The sequence below is a fragment of the Branchiostoma belcheri genome, unplaced genomic scaffold (assembly GCF_001625305.1).
Source record: "Branchiostoma belcheri isolate BF01 breed outbred unplaced genomic scaffold, Haploidv18h27 scaffold37, whole genome shotgun sequence".
NCBI classification, from domain to species: Eukaryota; Metazoa; Chordata; class Leptocardii; order Amphioxiformes; family Branchiostomatidae; genus Branchiostoma; species Branchiostoma belcheri.
Window position 1 is genome coordinate 1,062,095 of NW_017803987.1, and position 18,401 is coordinate 1,080,495.

An 18,401-nucleotide genomic window follows, 5' to 3' on the forward strand; every position below is an offset into this window, starting at 1 on the left:
GTCGATTTCACAACAAAACTGGCGATTACTGAGGGTTAAACGTAATGTGAACATTGTCTTATCAACTGATTTAGAAGTTATGAACAGCAGATTAAACCTTATAGGCCCAACTTCCAATGGAATGAATTGGGACATATTATTGAGACAAGCAGTCAGCTTCAAGAAAGATGTTTATAACATTTGTTTAACTCAATGTTTTAGTGGTATATTCTGGCAGGCATAGTATTTATTTACATCTCTAGAGTCTAAGGGAGCAACTAGCTTAGAAGCACTGCTGCCACAAATGTTGTCCATTGCAAGGACATTTAAGAATGCCAGCCTTTGGCAGACTCTAAACAGAAACTGTTTCATGATTGTTTTAATGTTTCCGCAAGAAGGCAGTCTGAGATAGCAGACTTCGCCCCCTCTGGCAGGATATACAGAAATTACACAGCTCTCTCTGGAAGGACACACACAAATATGCACGCACACACACATGCGCGCACACACACACACATGTACACACACACACACACACACACACACACACACACACACACACACACACACACACACACACACACACACAATAATGATATATGTGTGCACATACACATACACAGAAAAACAGACACACAGACAACACCAAAACAATACCTCACTCCCTTGGGGGTAAAATAACAAGAAAGAAGTCACAAGTCCAAGTTCCAGAACGTTTTTGGCCTTTGGTGGCATCTGGCAGAGTTACATTTTACCGAAGCTGGCACATCTGGAGTGAGTCGACACTTCGGAACTGTTTGTCCCACAGTAGTTCATGCAGTACATGATGGACCTGTCTGGTGATGTGAACTGTCAGTCGGCACATGATGGTATGTAACGTTATGTCTGAACAGAGCTGACAACTATGGTTGGGGGATTCTTCATTATATAGGTTCAATTGGCTCAACAGTTAGATACAATTATGTACAATTGTTTTTGCTCTTTTTCTTCTTCTCCAAACAAATAAGGCTTGTCAAGTGTTGGGTGCAACTAGTGTTTGGATCCGGATACATCATGATCATGTTGCAATTTTACAGCAGGAGGGATTTAGACTGCTGTCACCATATGTAAGTGTGACCTATATGTGTATAAACTTAATTGCACATACAACAATAATTGTACATTAATTGTACATGGTACAAAGTATGGTGTATATTCTGTTGTCTGAGACTATCCCACCTTATAAACTAAATAATAAAGGCTTTATTACCTTCGCCAAGAAGGTTATGTTTTTAGGGGCGTTCGTGTATGTGTGTGTTTGTGTGTGTGTCTGTCTGTCTGTAAACACGATAACTTGAGAAGGCCTTGATGGATTGTCTTGATACTTGGTAGGTGGGTAGGTCTTGATGAGACCTCAAAATGATTAGATTTTGGACCCCCTAGCGGCTTATTATGGTACTGCAGCTGAACTTCCGGTTTTGATATCTCATGATCTAGACATGCTATGGTATTGAAATTTAGATGGTAGGTAGCTCTTGTGCTGGGAAAGAAGTGGCGTGAGTTTAGGCCCCCTAGAGGCTTGCTCTGGAACTGCAGGGATAAATTCTTGAAAATATTCAAAAGGGGATAACTCAAGAACCGGTTGACGGATCGTCGTGATTTTTGGTATGTAGGTAGCTTACGTGATGCTTAATATAATTATGTGACAATTATGCAAATATGGATGTAATTTGCATAATTTATGGGGAAATTCTATAAATCAGCTGCATTCCATGATAGGACAATTGAAGCTTGTGACATTGGTAATTGATAACGAGAGAAACACAGGAAGATATTGATTATGTTAAAAAGAACTTAATTTGCATAATTAATGAGAAAATTTTATAATTATGTAATGATAACTGCCTGGAATTTCATACTTGTGGTATTTGAAAGTTAAATTAAGGTGAACATCATTAAACATAATTTATTGAAATCAGGACCTCATTTACATAATTTATTAGGAAATGCTAGAATGCATTCTTTGTTAATATAAGACTTTTTGTCTTTTGGTTGAGATTATGATAAAACAATATAATTCATGAAAATTAGGTTCCTATTTCTTAAATCAGGGGGGGATAATCTAATCTAAACTTTGTCAGTCATAAAGATTAACATCATTTGGCGAAGGTATGAGATCGGGGAACTCTAGTTTTCATCATATTTTCTACTGTCTTATAGTTCCTATTAGTAAAATTTTGGTCGTACATGTACAAATGTATCTTAGATACCGCCAACCTTTATTGTTTTGGTGACACAAATGTACTAACTTTATGTTTGTTGTATTCGTGTATTTGTTACAAATTTATCGGTTACACAGAAATTATATCAACATAATGAAATAAGGCAACTAGGTTGTTGTAAATACTGACAGTGGCTAACTTTTTCAGTATGAAAAGTTGGATTTGAAACATCTTGGAGAGACATGGTTTGATTTTTGAGAACTGAGACTAGACAGAGAGAAGGGTTCAGACAGGGTCCACACATCAGAGTCAGGAACTGACGGATGTTTCAGAAGTCTGGCGTTGAACCTTCCCTTCCTGACAGCCAATGGGGTGACAGATGAGGGAGGGTTGTGGGGAGGACCTCCGCACGTGTGTAGCACATGGCCAGACCCTGCCGTCCTGTCAGGCCTAGGAAAAAAATTCTTGTGTTTCTCGGGCTCTTAAGTCAGCTTGAAATTTTTTCCGTCAGCGCAGGTTCATCATCAGATTTTGAGAGGAAAATCATAGTTGTCAGTGGTCCTTCGGTATTGTTAAATTTGTCTGTCAAGGATGATGGATTGGTTTTAAAAAATTATGTCACACGCCGCAAAGTTCTAGTACTTAAAAGTCCTTGATTGAAAAACTGGTGCTGGCTAGAACCCCAGTGTTTCCTGTTTCAGTCCTGAAAAAAGTAGGGTTGGTAGGGATTATCTTTTCTTTTCTTTCTTTTATTTGACCTTGGTGACTTCTCTCTCTCTATATATATGTAGCTAGTAATCCAACTGATGCAGTTTAAGAAAGTAAAACCTGCATGAGTACAGTTTTATTTTCAATGTCAATGTTGGTAAACTAATTTGGAAGACTTACGTTTGTTCACTCAGGTGTCAGATCATGGAGCTAGAAAAGGTTGTTCAGCTCAACAAATTCATGTCCCTTGCAGGGGTCCACACAAAAAATGTCTAGGGTTGGCAGTTTTTTCTAGTGTCGGTCGGGAAACAGGAAACACAACATTTTTTTCCCTAGGCCTTACTGTATCAGGGCAGCTGAGAGGGGGAGGCCGTTTATTCAGGGCAGGAAAGAATACATTTTACCTGTTGGTTTCCTGGAGTACCATGTGGCTAGGTTACCCACACCAGATCAAGAGGTCATGGGTTCGATTCCTCATAGACATTGTGTCCTTGGGAAAAGCACATTATATGACTTTTCTCAGTGCTCGCTCCTCCCATGTGTAAAAGAGGTACCTGACTTTGGTTGGGTGGTAAAAACCAGTGCAAGGAGAGGGATGGGCTATGCCTTTGATTGCTGTAATTCCTTTTTTTTCACTGTACTGTTATGTGCACTGTTTTCACTGTCACTTCTGTACCGTGAACTTATCATTACAGTTAACAAATAATTCCTAGACTTTCTTTTTCTTGCACCTGTCGCCACTGTGAATACATAGTTCCGTGGACATGTACACTTATCTCAGACCGTGAAATTTTGCTTCCATGAACATAAAGTGAATTACAGTATACATACTGTGCCCTAGGCACAGTGGATCAATCAACGACCCAATGCCTCTTCCTCTACAAAAAGGCCATGGGGCTACCTTTACCTTTACTTTTTCCTACTATATAAACTTTATTGCACAACAATTTTACATTGTACAAGGTAAAAATCACTGCTTACCAGTAGTTTGATATTACCCAGTCGCTTGTGATAAAAAATGGTTGACCTTTAAAACATCAGAGTCTAGAGGAAACATTTGACCAAATATATCACCCCATCTTGGAAAAGTTACAATTTTTGTGAAGGTCACACTACAGATTAGAATGCCCTTAGTTTTACATGGCAAGGTCACAGAGATAAGTCATGGTCCATATCAGTTCAGCTTATCTGAGGTTCCACTTCCAGCCTATTCAGTCATGTGACCTTAAAGGTCATGTAGAGGTCGTCTTGGTTCTTAGAACAGGAGACAGGTAGAAAGGAGGGTGATTTTATTTCATAGATAACTTTTCTTAACCATTTTTGACCAGACAAAAAATCCACATTGTTTCAGCAAGTATGAAAGAATGAATGGATGCATCTAGTTGGGTTTCTCTTTTTAGCGAACGCCCACGAAAGCCCAAAAATTGTCGCACGAATCTTAAATTTTTTTGTGTGGTTATGTCCAGAGTGTGCTCCCGCGTGTCCATGCCAAGTTTGAAGCGAATCCATCGAGCCGAACTTAAATAAATCGAAATTTACTGTTTTTTTTCTCTTCTTGGCGAACGCCCACTTTACTTCCGGGTTCGCTGCGAACGCCCACTACTCTTTGCAAAATTTCGGCCCTCGCGCAACGCCGGCAAAATCTACCACCACAAATATGTTCCTATATGCCTCCCCTGAATTTCTGACAAGTTTCCGTGCTTTACGAACTTTTAAAGTACCCATTTTTTGACAAAATATGCGCTGCGACGAGCTCGCCGCCTCGGCGTATGCGTTCTACCTGGTCACGTGACTAGCGGTCGGGGACTGTTTGGTAATTTCATGATCAGCGGGAGGGAGGAAGGGTTGCAGAAAAACGCAATCTACCGCACAAAAAGGGCAGAATTTCGTGTTTGTAACATCAAACATAAATGATTTCCTTTCTTACATAATTTTCACATCGGTTCTAGTAGTGACACCGCCGAATAAAGTACGCACTTTTGAAAACTTTTCAAAATACAAAAAATGTCACAGGCCGCCGCCAAAGTTGGGGTTTTTATTTGAGGTTTCCCCCGACAAATCCAACGACTACCGACGAATATAGCAAAAACCGGCAAGGAGAATTGCACTACATCGATTCGTACATAAAATGTCGGATGATAATGTTGACGCGTGGAAATAAAGTTAAACTTTAATAAATGTGTGTATCGTCGATATTGACACGAAGTTGCGGTAAAACGAGAAGACGCACGGTAAGATAATCTAGGTCACTCACGTCGCGGTGCTCGGTCATGCTGACGGGATGGTCGCCAGCCAGCCGCCGATATCTCAGTGGAACCCCGGCCGAAAATAAATACCCCCGTAAGTATGAACGCAATTCTATTAAATAGGGTTATGAGAGGTAAGATTTAAAATGGTCAGCAAGCCGTGAACGTTCTTGATCGTCGTAACGTAGTGAATAACGTTACTAGTATAACATGACAGTTGTGCTTCAACTGATGGTCAGTTCTGATGCACTTTCGGCGATAGTTAAACACAGAAATCTTCAACAAATGTTATAGCCATGCTGTTACAAAGGTTCAAATGACACAAATCTTTTTACTTCGTATCACAAATCTATTTAAATATAAACAAATGCCGCAGAAAATTATTTTGTAGCAGGACTATACCAGCCAGTATTACGTTAAAATGATAGGGTTTTTTGGGCGAAGTCTTTGAAATCCTTTGCTGCCCGCCGGTGGGTGGGGCCCGTGCGCGTGCTGCTGTGGGCGTGACGCCGCTCTGTCTGATCAGGACGTGTCGTCGTCTTGACAACACAACGTGGGGAGCCAGCGGCCAGAAGCATTCAATGCTGGAAAGTTTTTATTCCTTTGATTTTGTGACATGAGCAGTAGTTTACTAAACGAGATATTTTTCAAAAACTCTTTCGCTCGCGTCTCAGCAGTCTCGTTGTTGTTTTGGGTTCGGTGTCAAATGTTTAAATACGGTAGCACATTAAAATTCCCTGCCCGGTCGAACTTCTCCGCCTCGATCATTGGTTTACAACGTGGCGAGCGGCGCCGACAAAAATTTAGGGCCCCCTCCGTACTGTAACGTTGTAATTGTCGCCGGCGGTGTCACTACTAGAACCGAGGTGAAAATTATGTAAGAAAGGAAATCATTCATGTTTGATGTTACAAACACGAAATTCTGCCCTTTTTGTGCGGTAGATTGCGTTTTTCTGCAACCCTTCCTCCCTCCCGCTGATCATGAAATTACCGAACAGTCCCCGACCGCAAGTCACGTGACCAGGTAGAACGTATACGCCGAGGCGGCGAGCTCGTCGCAGCGCATATTTTGTCAAAAAATGGGTACTTTAAAAGCTCGTAAAGCACGGAAACTTGTCAGAAATTCAGGGGAGGCATATAGGAACATATTTGTGGTGGTAGATTTTGCCGGCGTTGCGCGAGGGCCGAAATTTTGCAAAGAGTAGTGGGCGTTCGCAGCGAACCCGGAAGTAAAGTGGGCGTTCGCCAAGAAGAGAAAAAAAACAGTAAATTTCGATTTATTTAAGTTCGGCTCGATGGATTCGCTTCAAACTTGGCATGGACACGCGGGAGCACACTCTGGACATAACCACACAAAATTTTTTAAGATTCGTGCGACAATTTTTGGGCTTTCGTGGGCGTTCGCTAAAAAGAGAATGCGGATGGATGGATGAATAAAAACTTCATTGGCTTGATATTGTGCATTGTACTATAACGTTATATGGCAGCAATTAATACTGCAAGACTGATCATCTATCCTATAGATTAGTATTATATCAAAATTCAGTCTCACCTTTGGAATGAACCACAAAGAAATTGACATGGAGGCAGATATAGGAATGGACAAATAGCAGATGTAGGAATGGACAAATAGCAACTCTTTCCAGTCCATGCATTTTAGGTGAGCAACTGATTGAATAGCTGTACAGGTATTGCCAAGTCTCAACCTCTAGTTTCAGAGGCTATGAGACTACACACACTGTTGCCGCTTTGTATACTCTATAGTACATTTTGACAGACTATCATTGCCTTGCTGGTTGTTATTACAATTTCTACATTGTAGGTACAAGTCTCATCTCTTTTCAAAGCTGAAACGTTGAGTTTACACTACGCAGGAAAAGTAAATGTCAGAGTATGTCCCCAGAAATCTGAAGAACTTTTCCCACGCTGTCCATAAAGTCTGCCGTCTCCTCAAGAGATCAGCGCTAATGCATCTTACGCGCCCGATATTTACGGTAAATCCCGGAGAAATGTCTGAAAAAACGACCTACCCGGTGTTGTGAAGGATCCGTTTTCCGTCCGCTTGTCGTGGCCAGTGTTTGAGGACAAACCAGTTTGTTACTAAACCCCTTTCTACTCCTGTTTCCCCAACACTGCCCTTTCACTGGGGCTGGGAAAACACAGTAAGGATGAACTAAATCCTCTGTACTTCTAACTTTTATCAAAGTAGATGTTCCTGCATGTAGGAAAGTATCATGAGCTCAAGTCCATGGTTGAATACCTACAAGTGTACTTTCTGTATCATCATCATCATGATGATCATGAATGACCTAATGACTCTTCTAAGCCAGAACTAAACTACTGTATTAGCCGTGTTGAACTTCCGAGTTCTAGAATAGTGTTCTATTTGAAATGTCTCCCCTGTGACGTAAGCAGTTCTTGCAATCCCTGAAAGGAAAACTGGTCTATTATACTTGCTTGGCAAGTTGTCCCATTTTTGAGAGATACCTGGGGAGTTATCCATAGATTGTTTCAGGCAGATCATTTTAGATATCTAAACTGTACGGATAGTCGAGGTGCTTTGAAAGTTCTTTTACTAGTTTGTTCACTGCAGTTCCCTTGAATAAGTGCACATTTTGACAGTGACAAATTTGTGTGTAAAATCACATCATATTTACTTGTTGACATATACTACAGTATACATACCATGCTTATGTAACACTGAGAGAATGCTGGTAAAGACTAGCGCAATGTGGTTTTTAGCAGTCCCTGTTCTTTGTTGTAAATCGTCTGGGCGTGATTTTTCCGTCCTTGCGAGTAGATAGCTATGTGCGATATGTTTCACAGAAACTTTCAGTGAAGTCACGGGTCAGTGTCGCCTATTGTGGCTGGTTTATTTACGTTTCGTCTCATCTCTACCAGCGCATATGCGGTCAGGCCGAGGAAAAAAAATGTTGTGTTTCCTGTTGTACAGTTATACAGTGCAAGCACGTCTAACCCTCGGAAGACAGGGAACAACAGACGATAAACTGGACAGTGAGTGAGTGTGAGTTTCAGTGCTGAGAAAATTAGGGTCAGTAGGTAGGGATTTTCTTTTTATCTTTTTTTTTAGACATTGGCAATCACTAGTGATCCAACATATACAATACAGTTAAACAAACTTAAACTTGCATGAGGACACTTTTATTTTCAATGTCAATGTTGGAAAACTGATTGTATAATGTTTCTTTACTCAGGAATCATGGAACTAGAACTTAGAAAAGGTCAATCAGCTCCAAAAAATTATGTCCCTTGCAGGGGTCCACCCCCCCCCAAAAAAGGCTAGGGTCTGAGACAGTTTTTTTCCTGGGTCGGTCAGGGAACAGGAAACACAACATTTTTTTCCCAGGCCTCATGTGAGTCTCTGTGAGTTCTGGAAGCTGGCCAGGGGATTGATTTCGTCTCCCAGCGGTGTGAGAGTTTAAGTTGTAAAGCCAGCCGGGCCAACTTCGAGACAAATGTGCCAAGATCCCAGGGTGTTTGCTTGCTGCGAAAGGATCAGAAGGTTTGTTGAGGGCAGTCTTAGGAAAGTTGTTACCAGGGGAAGTTTGTCTGGTGCGGCCGGGCGTGGGGACTACCAGCTAGAGGGTTTGTTTCGCTGTCTTTCTTTCCGTTAGGGATTGGCTTTATTGAGGGCCTGAAAGCCCTTTTTCGTAAGGCGTAATCAGGCCGTTTTAGACTTCGTAATTCGTAGGCAGCCTCCGCAAAAATCAACGTAATTCGTAATTGGACATAAGCCGCAAATCGTAATCAGCTCTGAGACTTAAACGTAATTCATAAAAGGCGGCGAAAATTTTGCGTAATTCGTAATCACTACCCCCCCCTTGCAGGCCCTCTTTATTTATTTATTTTTTATTTTATTGAAATTGCAACAATGCAATACACGCAAAACAGAGGCAGCTGTTGCTGGTGTTGTGTCCCACACATAGAAACGAATACTGGACAGACAATACTCATTTTCACTTGAGTCTAGTGGGGAAAGTCGTGTGAAGTGCCTTACCCAAGGGCACAAGATCGGTGGCGTGTCAGGACTAGAACCCGGGACCTCTTGATTCCGAGTCGCGCACGCTGCTGTTGTGCCACACGACCTCAGGTGTACCTTTACACACTCAAGTAGAATGATCAAGTGTTGGCCATTGGTTAATTCCTTGTTCTTAATCGTAAAGTTTTAAAGTATGTATTATGGTTGATTAAAATTTTGTAAGATGTTTTTTGTGAAATCTTTATACAAATTCTGATGATGAAAGTGAAACCTAATGTTTCATATCAGTATTGATCATTGTTATCTATTGATTTTATATTATCTTACATTCCTGTGACGTATTGTTCTAACCATGTGTACTTTACATGATGTAAAGAATGCCAGATGTCAGACGTCAGGTTTAAAAGACAGTTTGATATGTAGAGTTTCAGTCCTTATCTTTGCTCTGTCTACCACACTTCCACACATCAAGGTAAACTGTCTGTGATGGTTCCTGTAACTTCCAGCCAGTTGTTTTACCATAAATTTAATCTTCAAACAGATCTTTTAGTAGCTAAGACAGTATCCAATAGGCAAGACAGTATCCAGTATAATTGTAGGCTACCAAAGCATTTGATACAGTCTTAGCTAGTCTGAAAGGTAGACTTTGAGATTACATGTAGTACTCTAAGTTTTGATTCAGAGGAATATTTTTGTGTATAAGGATACAACCTTCTTCTCAGGTACTCTTCATGTATGTAACACACAAAGATTAGTATGTTCCAGGCAAAGGGGAAGATTCTGAATGATTTTAAAGAACAGCAAAAAAGATTTTTTTAAAAAGAAAATGGAAACTTATTTTTCTGACAATATATCATTCTAATAAGTATGGACAAAATAAACTGTTCATGGTTTTCCCTTCTCTTTTCACACGTGACATGTAATTAAGACTGTAACCAACAGAATGAAAGAAGTCAAATCTGTTTCCATAGCAACAAATCTGTCTCCATAGCAACAAATTTGTTTCCGTAGCAACAAATCTGTTGCCATAGCAACCCATCCAAGTGACAATTCCCTTCCTAAGACCTTGAAGTTCACACAGGATATCAATTGTAAAGTTCCTAAACATAGACTGGATTGAAGGCCATAGCTATAGCTACGACACCGTCAGAAGGGGGCCTGCATGGGGGGGTCCCGACAACGCTCTGGTAAATTTTTAGAGACAGCTACGTATTACGCTGAATTCAGAAAGCCCCCCCCCCTTATGTTTTACGTTAAATTCCGGGTAGCTACAACGCATTATGTAGAATCAAAACAGCAAATTACGCTCTACGTAAAATGCTCCAATAACGCTCTATGTTGAATTCGAGCGGTCCGTCTATGCTCTACGTAGAATTAAAACGGCTGATTACGCTCTACGGATTTTAAACATCCTAAATGTAGGCTGGATTCAAGGCCATAACTATAGCTACGACACCGTCAGAAGGACATGTGGAATTTTCCTTGTTTGTTGTCGTTTATCTTGCAGTGATTGTGGAGTCAGGAATGTCTTTGTGCGTCAGTGTCTGCAGGATGTTTTGGTTTGTCGTTTCCTTTGACATGTAGAAAAAGGGAAAGTTTTCGTAGAAGCAGGGCCTGGCCTTGAGGAAGAGTCTGAGAATGTGTGGTGTGTGATTTGTACTTTTTGTGTTGTAAAAACGCTGCTTACTGCTAGTCTGGTGGTACATATAGCTCTTTTGAACTCTTCAACTGTTTGTTTGGTCTTTTGAACTTGTTAGGTGTTTGTTCAAGGTAGCCTGGGTACCATCCTATTTGTATGCCATTGCCTAAGAAATAGGCATACAAATAGGATGGTACACAGGCTATGTTCAAGGAGGTTCCACCACAATTTCGAGCATCATCAGAACAAGATCATTCCAAATATCATTGTTATTTTTCTAGTTAACTGGAAAAATCACATCTTTGTGCTATTTAACTACACTATAAGTAATGTTTCCTTTCTTTTTTCAGGTCCTTGTTGGATGCATGAATTTTCTGTGCTAGCTGAGGACTGAACCATTATACCCATAGGTAAGTTATTTTTGTTCCTTCACTTTTAGCCTGGTTACCAAACCTATTATAGCTCCCGAGTCTCACATCCTCTCCGCAAATAGAGGATGTAAGACTCGGGAGCTATAATAGGTTTGGTAACCAGGCTATTCACTTTGGCTTGTCTGTGTGTGTGTGTGTGTGTGTGTGTGTGTGTTTGTGTGTTTTCAGAATGCACATTGTATTGTTTCCTCATACATAGGTTTTTCAGTGCTGCTATTTTTTTGTCTGTAGGACTGGAAGAGTTTAAGTGCAGTATGGGTGAGGGGGCGAAGTCTGCCACGAATAATTACCCCTAATATTTCCTTCCATTCCTTGGTTTTCATAATTATTAGGCTCGGAGCCATCCGTCTTTTTTACCTGAAATTGTGAAAAAAAGGGAATTTAGCGATTGCAAGGAGACCTGTTACAAGATGGATGCCCTCTTGTTAAAATCCTACTTAAAAAGTCAGAACCTACTTTATAATGTCAGATCTTAGTTTAAAATGTCAGATCCTACTTTAAAATGTCAGATCCTACTTTAAAATGTCAGATCCTACTTTAAAATGTCAGATCCTACTTTAAAATGTCAGATCCTACTTTAAAATGTCAGATCTTACTTTAAAATGTCAGATCCTACTTTAAAATGTCAGATCTTACTTTAAAATGTCAGATCCTACTTTAAAATATCAGATCTTACTTTAAAATGTCAGATCCTACTTTAAAATGTCAGATCCTACACTGTACATTAATGCCTAGGAAACAAGTAATAGAAGATTTTGGACTTCTGGGAAACATTTGGACCTTTCCTTTACAATCACACAAACCCACAGCTCGGCCACCCAAAACAATACTCCCGTACCCAGAGGTAATAAATTGCCATTTCCTTTCCCATAGCATCTTTCTTGTCAACAGTTGTTCACCATAAAATATCATACAGACAGACAAGACAGGGGCTAAACCTACTTTTCCCACCAGAGGGCCATTCATATCTCCCCATCTACCTAGCCTGGGGCCAACGCTCTAACAAGTGGGCTTTTAGTTGTTATTTATAGCCTTATCCAACCCAGCTGTATGTCAGAAGCCTCGCATACTGACACCTTGCCCCAGGCTATTGAAACGGGTACCACATCAGTCACCCTTCGTGGTTTGTGGTTCTTCCATACTTTGCAAGCAGAGGTTGATAATAATAGGGAAGATTGTGAGCTTTTTCTATGTTCCATTTTCTGACAGTCTTTAGTGTCTTGGGTTTTGGACACTATCTTGCTGTTTGGTTACGACTTGGCCAAGTAAAGGGGGGCCCACATGCCCTTTTCCGTAGAGCGTAATCAGCCATTTTATTCTATGTAGAGCATAGACGGACCGCTCTAATTCAACGTAGAGCGTAATTGGCGCATTTTGCGTAGAGCCTATGCACCGTTTAAATTCTATGTAATGCGTTGTAGGCACTTGGAATTTCTCGTAAAGCGTAATCGAGAGGTTTCCTGAATTCAGCGTAATATGTAACCAGCTCTCGAAATTTAGCGTAGAGCGTTGTCGGGACCCCCCCATGCAGGCCCCCCCCCAAAGATCTGCTTAGATTCAGTTAATCTATGAGTTCAGATTCCCAGAACTTTGGATTGACTTTGACACAGTTTTTGCCATAATTGTGACCATGTGTTTTGTACAGAATGGCTCCTTAGTAAGTAAGCCCAAGTTGCTTTGCTGCCAAACCAATAAAATACTAGTAAAGCCTTGGATTTCCAGTCTGGATTATTCTATTATGGAGTGGGCAGTAAAGTAAATCTCCCATCTCCTTCTGATTATTTCAGTCAAGCCACTTTTTTTTCACCTTGGTATGTAGACCACCTGTTAACCCTCAGCATGCTAAGGTAGCCATTTGGCACAAAGTTAATGTATTGGGTAAAGGGCAGCAGGGAGAAGGTTAATGTGTACATGACTTACCGGTATTTCATCTGCTCATGGCCGTTAGATTAGAAATCTTCAGTAAATTTGTTCGCTGGGGTTTGTAGTTTTAGAAAAAAAGAAAAAGGGGCATTCATAATGGGGGGCCTGCAAGGGGGGGTCCCGACAAAGCTCTACACTGAATTCGGAAACCTCTCGATTACGCTTCACGTTAAATTCCAAGTGGCTACAGCGCATTACGTAGAATTAAAACAGCGAATACGCTCTACGCAAAATGAGCCAATTACACTCTACGTTGAATTAGAGTCTACGTAGATTTAAAACGGCCGATTACGCTCTACGCAAAAGGGCATGCGGGCCCCCGTTAGTGTGTACTACCTATCTTCACATGACTTACCGGTATTTTATTTTTATCTGCTTGTGGCCGTTAGATTAGAAATCTTACAGTTAATTCGTTCGCTAGGGTTTGTAGTTTTAGAAAAAATGGAAAAGGAGCATTCACATAATGTTCCAAGTTCATGGTGAAGCAAGTACTACAGGGTGGATAAACAGCCAAATACGTGATTTGAGTGTGATGACTTCATCTTTGAGACGTCAGTATGAAAACAGCATGAAACCATGAAAATATGTTGATTTACAGTATTTTGTGTGTGGGAGGGGGGCGTAATAAGATGCACATGTTATTCAGAAGCTGGGGACTGATTCTTAGTAGCCAGAAGGTCATACGGTCAATGTCCTTTGATGACCTTTAAGTGAAACACTTAGAAGGGTTTGATAACCAGGAGGGCCTGTATGGGGGGCCCGGGGGTAGTGATGACGACTTACGCAAAATTTTTGCCGCCAATTACGTTAAAGCCTACGATTTAACCCTTTGCAGTTAATGTTCTATTACGAATTACGTTGCTTTTTGTCTACCTTTGTCCATATTTCCAATCCAATCTCAAAACTTTTCCTGAAAATGGTACGTTTCTGCTACAACGCTGGGAAAAGTAGCAGTCAGTGGTCAAAATACTTTTTTGATGTTGTGCAATATTGCAGAATGCCACAATATTGTTCTGCGATTTAGAAATACTTTCAGCAAATATACACTTTTAAGCCCTGACTCACAGTCACACCCATACAAAATTGCATGTCGGCAAATATTTTACAAGTGAGTACTTGTAGCATATTTTACAAGTGAGCACAAAAGCTCATAAACAATATTATACAGACAAAATGAACCCCTATCATGATTTTTTCAGTCTTCTTCTTTTTCTTCTGCAAAAATTTCTTTGCAAAAATGCAGACTACAGGTGGGTATTTCTAACACTGAGCAGTATTACCCTTTCTCTCATTACAAAACGTCATGTCTGAATGCTCATCTTCTGTCCTTAGACAACCTGGAGACTGTAAAGGTATTTGTCATCAGCTGGATTTGGGAGGGTTTTCATTAGTCTAATTGTCTAAAGTAGGGTCTTTGATTCCCTGGAAATTACCTTGTTAGAGAAGGTTGTTAAAGAAATAGGAGTTAATCAGTTTCTAGATTGCCTGTAATTCAAATTACAGGGTCTTCCACAAAGCCTTAAGTGGCTTTAGGCTTTTTGTGTCACCAAAGGGAGTTGGTAGTCTTCTTGGCTTGTGTGTCTATGTGTGTGTTTTTTGTGTATGAGTGTTTCCTTGTGGGTGTGTACAATGTAGCACATCGGCAGAACGACTCGCGCATATAAGGTTGACACCCCGTCTGTAGTTTCCAATTGTTATGTAGGAAAAGATATCTTCTGCAACAGGCAAAATCCTGATGCAACGTTGACGAAACATCCAACAAAAACCGTGGAAAATCAGTGATTCGTGCAGGCACAGTACATGTACGTTCTGCTGACGTGCTGTACAATGTATGTGTTTGTGTGAATGTTTCTGTGTAATTCCCAATATGCACAAAGCAAATGCCATACAATCTCAATGCTCAGTAACAATTCTTTTCTGTTGAAATGAAATGGTCATTCTGATATCTAATACGTACTAGTAACCACCTGTTAACACTAGTGACCAGTTACCGCCATAATGACCACCTGGCCAATGTGACCATTTTTTCGACGGAGGAAGTTTTCCCATTGACTCAAGCAGTGAAAATCCTGCCTTTTGAGGCCATTTGATTGACTGTATTAAAAAAAGGAGGGGACCAATAAAATCTGGTTGATGTGGCCAGGTGGTCACTATACTATAGACAGTTGCCCAGTTGCCCCGGGCAACCAAATTTTACTTGGGGCAACCAATTTTTGAACGTAGGTAGCCCAGTGTGCTACCTGAATTTTAAGAATCCCCCCCCCCTCCCCAAATCATGCCCACTTGTCTTGCACCACTGTAGCCGGCAGATGCTTTTTAATTTTAGGTATTAATGGCTATTACTAGCATCAGTTAACTATAGGCTGTTAGAAATATTTTCAAAGGCTTATGTATGTAACATTACTTACTTTGAGGAAAGTAGTAACTTATAGGTGAGGCAACCTAAAATTCTGATGGGCAACCTGGTTCAAAAAAGTATTGTGTACACTGTGATGAGTGACCAATCCTTTCCCGTGTCGTTCGGATGGGGAGGCCAGTTTTAATGGACAATCAATTTCCAGGTAAGCCTCTTATCCTCCCGGACTTAGCCAACCCGTAATTACCCATTACCCCGGGCCACATGGGACCGCAACGCAATTACCGCCACACCACCGGTCAATGGGAGGTCTGGGGGGGAAGGAAGGCGCCGTTTTTCATGTCTGGTACATGCCCGTAGCCAGAGGGGGTTCGGGAGGTTCAGAAAAACCCCCCACAATGCTCAAAGGTCCACTTTTTATCTAAAGATCCAACATTATTCTTTAAAAAGTGGACTAATTTGTTTCGTGAGGGGGACTCAGGAATCCTAGAAAAACTGCTTGTGTAAGTGTCTCTGATTTTCTCTTTAAGTCCCCTCAAAACTGCAGGAAATACCATTTCAGAAGGTTGAATTTTCAACATTTTCTGCAGGAGTATGCCCCCAGAACCCCCTAGGAAACTTGGCGCTCCATAATCCATCGTACAGTAAGAAGAACCCCCCCCCCCAAGCAAAATCCTGGCTATAGGCATGTGGTAAAAGTAAGGGAATGTTGAAGGATATAGGAAGAAGGATGGAGTTTTAGCACTGACATTAGTGGTAAGTGGGGTCGTGTGGCGTAACAGCGGGGTGTTCGACTCAGAACCCAGGGGTCCTGGGTTCGAATCCTGCCTATCTTGTGTGCTTGGAAAAGGTAGTTAGACTTTCCTCACTCCACCCATATGTACAATAGGTACCTGACTTTGGTTGGGGAGGTAAAAGGCGGTGGAAGGAGAGGGATGGGCTCCACCTTCCAATACTGTGCCCTAGACACAATGGATTAACTAACCCAATGCCCTTATGGCCTCAAAAAGGCTATGGGACTACCTCTACCTTTTTCCATTAGGCCATGTTGATTTGATTATATGGATGACATCCGCGTGCGCATGAATTTTCGGCCGTTTCCAAAAAAAAAAAGAAGTTTTCAACCATACTGTAAATCGTACAAAACAGTTGCAAAATGAGCAAAAATATACCATATGTTACAAAAAAAATTAATAAAAACTACCTATATATACCAATGTCGTAGAATGCATGCCAAAATCAAACGAAAAAAGACAAATTGTAAAGAAATGAACTTGAAGACTAGATTATTCGCCAAACCATATTCTGTGCCATTTGCTCAACCCTCATGACCATGTAGATTTCATAATGAAAAGAACTTTTTTTTGCAAAACTTTTTTTATTCGCACGCGCGCATCGATCAGTTTTGGGGCTCCCGGAGGATGTCATCCATATAATCAAATCAACATGGCCTTAGGTAAAGCACATACCTGAGTAGCAAGTTTAAAAGGGGTAATATTTTTTCACCCAAATCACTGCAAAGCAATTACCACTCTCTCACTGGCAAGGAAGGAAGACATCGTTTTTCATGTTCAGAATGACTAAGAGCTATTCAGAGTTTGTAGAATGTTTTGGAAACTTTTTTTAGTCTCCTGCTGATTGAATTGTGATTTTTGAATTGTGCTTTTGAAGCTTTTTTTGGAAAAGGTTGGTTCCTCATCCAGACCACGGAGTGGTTTGAAGAATTTTCTAAATTTGCAAGATTCCGCATCCCCCTACCTGCCCTCTTATGTATTGCAGGCAACCAGCATCGAAATCTTGTACATAGATGACAAGTGGAGGGTAGAATTTAGGAAGCTATGCCATCTTGGCAGAAATCTACCCTTTCCCAATGCCATCTTGCATGGTTTCCAATGTACATCCCATGTCACACATGGGCTACAAATGCGTCCCATACCAAAACCTTGGCTGAAATGCGTGACTACAGCATGAACTTATACATAGTAGCATTGGCAACTTCCTGCACACATGTCATCAGTGCTGGGTGCCAGCAGAAAACCTGGGTGAGTATTTCACACCTTGCCAAGATGGCGTCTATATCAAGTGTTCTGGACAGACTTGGCACTGCCGCTGAAATCCTCTGGATAAAACTTTGCGTAGTCTTGGACGTCGGCCAGCGGCAGAGGAATGTTGAACCCAACAACACACGACCTTGGCTGACCTTTATTGCGAAAGATCTACTCGTGGTCTTTGTCACGTTTCCCGCACGCGTTGGTTGAAAAGTAAAGAAGCAGCAACCTAACTTTCTGGTCTTTGCTACTATATGGTTTGTGGCTCTCCCTTTTTACTTTCGGGTTTGGAAGTATTGTTTTGGGTGGCTGAGCTGTGGGTTTGTGTATCAGACAGTAGGTTGACAGCATGTGGGTGGGGAAGATTGACAGTTTGAAAGACAGGAGGTCAAAGGCCTCAGAATCTGACTGGGGAATCAGCGGTAATTGGAAGTGAACTTGGGGGAATTCAGGAAGCCGAGGATTTTGCATACTTCCTGGCATACTTTTTGACAATTTTGTCACTTGTATTGCATGTTTTCCTTCTACTAGTTGCATAATTGTAGCCATTCTTTTTCTTGATGTCTACCATCTTTGTGAAGCTAGCTTTTACATTGGTTAAAGTATACTAAGGCCACACCAATTTAATTTGTTGGTTCTCGGATTTTTTCAGAAAAAATATGAAGCGACAGGGCGAAAAAAAATAAAAATAAAAACAGGTCTAGGCATCCTATTATAGGCTTAAATGCTACAAAATGAGCCATGAAGTCAACACAAAAGGCTGGGTTAAAATTCAAACATTGAATTTTGAACTTTTAATCAAACCACTGCAATGATAGATGGAAAAACTGTAACAACTAGGAAGAAAAGGACTTTCCTCAACTGTTGGGG

The 18,401-nt window shown here is 41.0% G+C and overlaps 1 protein-coding gene across 1 annotated transcript in view; it reads left to right on the forward strand.

The window, feature by feature from the left end:
* Window positions 1–18,401, forward strand: part of LOC109476383 (extracellular sulfatase Sulf-2-like) — a 100,768-nt gene that overhangs the window by 47,838 nt on the left and 34,529 nt on the right. The window contains exon 3 of the mRNA XM_019777318.1: window positions 11,124–11,183. The gene's annotated coding sequence lies outside the window, so the exon portion shown is untranslated. The remainder of the gene's footprint in view (window positions 1–11,123; window positions 11,184–18,401) is intronic.